Consider the following 4844-nt stretch of genomic DNA (forward strand, 5'->3'; position numbering starts at 1 on the left):
ATGTTCTGAGCCAGGATCTTAAACGTTAGCTTTCTTACATGGCACATATTGCACTTTTACTTTCTTCTCCAACACTTTGTTTTTGCATTATTTAAACCAAATTGAACATGTTTCATTATTTATTTGAGACTAAATTGATTTTATTGATGTATTATATTAAGTTAAAATAAAAGTGTTCATTCAGTATTGTTGTAATTGTCATTATTACAAATATATATACTCATATTCATATGAATGAACACTTTTATTTTAACTTAATATAATACATCAATAAAATCCATTGATATATATATATATATATAAATCGTCCCATTAATAGGTATCGGCTTTTTGTATCGGTCGACCTCTAGCCAGGACAGCAACACAATATATGTGTCTCTAATATATATATTTGTAATAATGACAATTACAACAATACTGAATGAACACTTTGGATCCCATATCTACTGGGTGAAACACCACGGTGTGACATCACAGCAGCATGATGTGTGACCTGTTGCCACAAGAAAAGGGCAACCAGTGAAGAACAAACACCATTATAAATAAACCCATATTTATCTGTTTATTTTTTTTTCCTTTTAAACTATTTACACATTTTTACAATTGTGCATAACCAATAATCTAACATTTGAAATGTCTATATTCTTTTGTGAGTAATATATACTACTTTTTGATTGTTTATTTCCGTTGTTTATTTCCCCTTTGTTTATTGTCGATGTGAAAATGTTTCCCTGCCAATACAGCCCTTTGAATTTAATTTAATTTAATTGAGAGAGTAGAGAGAGAGACAGAGAGAGAGAGAGACAGAGAGAGAGAACTGAGAGAGAGAGAGCAGAGAGAAAGACACAGAGAGAAAGCAGAGAGAGAGAGACAGAGAGAGAGAGCAGAGAGAGAGAGACAGAGAGAGAGAGCAGAGAGAGACAGAGAGAGAGAGCAGAGAGAGAGCAGAGAGAGACAGAGAGAGAGAGAGACAGAGAGAGAGAGCAGAGAGAGACAGAGAGAGCAGAGAGAGAGAGCAGAGAGAGAGCAGAGAGAGAGACAGAGAGAGAGAGAGACAGAGAGAGCAGAGCAGAGAGAAACACGGGTTGTTGTCACGTTATTGTCCTGTTGTTTGCTTAGTCATGCTCTAGATAGCTGGTGGTGTGGTTAATTAATGGGTACATCTACAACTACATCAACATCATCAATAAACAATCTAAAACAACCAGATAGTCTGGGCCTTGAAGGCTGTGAAGAAGTACACTCCCTTAGTTTCAACATTTTACCAAAGCTCAACCGTCCATTAACAGAAGGTCCACTAAAGCAACAATCAGTAATTGAGGCAGCTGTGATGTTTGTAACAAATTACAATTGTATCAATGAAAAGCAAACTGATAGAATGAAACTACGTTAGGTTGGTACTAATGGGGACTGGGTGTGTCTGAGTCCCAAATGGTAACATAACAACCACAAACAACCACAAATAACAACCACTAACAACCACAAATAACAACCACAAACAACCACAAATAACAACCACTAACAACCACAAATAACAACCACAAATAACAACCACAAATAACAACCACTAACAACCACAAATAACAACCACAAATAACAACCACTAACAACCACAAATAACAACCACTAACAACCACAAATAACAACCACTAACAACCACAAATAACAACCACTAACAACCACAAATAACAACCACTAACAACCACAAATAACAACCACTAACAACCACAAATAACAACCACAAATAACAACCACTAACAACCACTAATAAAAACCACAAATAACAACCACAAATAACAACCACTAACAACCACCAATAACAACCACAAATAACAACCACAAACAACCACAAATAACAACCACTAACAACCACAAATAACAACCACTAACAACCACAAATAACATCCACTAACAACCACAAATAACAACAACTAACAACCACAAATAACAACCACTAACAACCACAAATAACAACCACAAATAACAACAACTAACAAACACAAATAACAACCACTAACAACCACAAATAACAACCACTAACAACCACTAATAACAACAACTAACAACCACTAACAACAACTAATAACAACCACAAATAACAACCACTAACAACCACAAATAACAACCACAAATAACAACCACAAATAACAACCACTAACAACCACAAATAACAACCACTAACAACCACTAATAACAACAACTAACAACCACAAATAACAACCACTAATAACAAACACTAACAACCACTAACAACCACAAATAACAACCACAAATAACAACCACTAACAACCACAAATAACAACCACTAACAACCACAAATAACAACCACTAACAACCACAAATAACAACCACAAATAACAACCACAAATAACAACCACTAACAAGCACAAATAACAACCACTAACAACTACAAATAACAACCACTAACAACCACTAATAACAACAACTAACAACCACAAATAACAACCACTAATAACAACCACAAATAACAACCACTAACAACCACAAATAACAACCACAAATAACAACCACAAATAACAACCACTAACAACCACAAATAACAACCACTAACAACCACAAATAACAACAACTAACAACCACAAATAACAACCACTAACCACTAACAACCACAAATAACAACCACAAATAACAACCACAAATAACAACCACTAACAACCACAAATAACAACAACTAACAACCACAAATAACAACCACTAACCACTAACAACCACAAATAACAACCACAAATAAATACCACAAATAACAACCACAAATAACAACCACTAACCACTAACAACCACAAATAAATACCACAAATAACAACCACAAAAACCTCCTCCCTTTTATAAACAGGAAGCCATTAACAACCATTAATCTTGATTAATCAAGACCCAAGTACAAACAGAAATACCAAGATGGCCATCACACACACACACACACACACACACACACACACACACACACACTTAAATCTCCCATTTGAAAGATATAAAGAATGTAATTTCCCAGGAGGAATTTCAGTTCATTGGCATGAAGGACAATAATTACTATGGGTATATTACTGACGAACTGAGCTGCCTCTGTAGGGTATATTACTGATGAACTGAGCTGACTCTGTAGGGTATATTACTGACGAACTGAGCTGCCTCTGTAGGGTATATTACTGACGAACTGAGCTGCCTCTGTAGGGTATATTACTGATGAACTGAGCTGCCTCTGTAGGGTATATTACTGATGAACTGAGCTGCCTCTGTAGGGTATATTACTGATGAACTGAGCTGCCTCTGTAGGGTATATTACTGACGAACTGAGCTGCCTCTGTAGGGTATATTACTGATGAACTGAGCTGCCTCTGTAGGGTATATTACTGATGAACTGAGCTGCCTCTGTAGGGTATATTACTGATGAACTGAGCTGCCTCTGTAGGGTATATTACTGATGAACTGAGCTGCCTCTGTAGGGTATATTACTGATGAACTGAGCTGCCTCTGTAGGGTATATTACTGACGAACTGAGCTGCCTCTGTAGGGTATATTACTGATGAACTGGGCTGCCTCTGTAGGGTATATTACTGACGAACTGAGCTGCCTCTGTAGGGTATATTACTGATGAACTGAGCTGCCTCTGTAGGGTATATTACTGATGAACTGAGCTGCCTCTGTAGGGTATATTACTGATGAACTGGGCTGCCTCTGTAGGGTATATTACTGACGAACTGAGCTGCCTCTGTAGGGTATATTACTGACGAACTGAGCTGCCTCTGTAGGGTATATTACTGATAAACTGAGCTGCCTCTGTAGGGTATATTACTGACGAACTGAGCTGCCTCTGTAGGGTATATTACTGACGAACTGAGCTGCCTCTGTAGGGTATATTACTGATGAACTGAGCTGCCTCTGTAAGGTATATTACTGACGAACTGGGCTGCCTCTGTAAGGTATATTACTGATGAACTGGGCTGCCTCTGTAGGGTATATTACTGACGAACTGGGCTGCCTCTGTAGGGTATATTACTGACGAACTGAGCTGCCTCTGTAGGGTATATTACTGATGAACTGAGCTGCCTCTGTAGGGTATATTACTGATGAACTGAGCTGCCTCTGTAGGGTATATTACTGATGAACTGAGCTGCCTCTGTAGGGTATATTACTGATGAACTGGGCTGCCTCTGTAGGGTATATTACTGACGAACTGAGCTGCCTCTGTAGGGTATATTACTGATGCACTGAGCTGCCTCTGTAGGGTATATTACTGATGAACTGGGCTGCCTCTGTAGGGTATATTACTGACGAACTGAGCTGCCTCTGTAGGGTATATTACTGATGCACTGAGCTGCCTCTGTAGGGTATATTACTGATGAACTGGGCTGCCTCTGTAGGGTATATTACTGATGAACTGGGCTGCCTCTGTAGGGTATATTACTGACGAACTGAGCTGCCTCTGTAGGGTATATTACTGATGAACTGAGCTGCCTCTGTAGGGTATATTACTGATGAACTGAGCTGCCTCTGTAGGGTATATTACTGATGCACTGAGCTGCCTCTGTAGGGTATATTACTGATGAACTGAGCTGCCTCTGTAGGGTATATTACTGATGAACTGAGCTGCCTCTGTAAGGTATATTACTGATGCACTGAGCTGCCTCTGTAGGGTATATTACTGATGAACTGAGCTGCCTCTGTAGGGTATATTACTGATGAACTGGGCTGCCTCTGTAGGGTATATTACTGATGAACTGGGCTGCCTCTGTAGGGTATATTACTGATGAACTGAGCTGCCTCTGTATGGTATATTACTGATGAATTGAGCTGCCTCTGTAGGGTATATTACTGATGAACTAAGC

The sequence above is a fragment of the Oncorhynchus masou genome, unplaced genomic scaffold, assembly GCF_036934945.1.
Source record: "Oncorhynchus masou masou isolate Uvic2021 unplaced genomic scaffold, UVic_Omas_1.1 unplaced_scaffold_651, whole genome shotgun sequence".
NCBI lineage: Eukaryota > Metazoa > Chordata > Actinopteri > Salmoniformes > Salmonidae > Oncorhynchus > Oncorhynchus masou.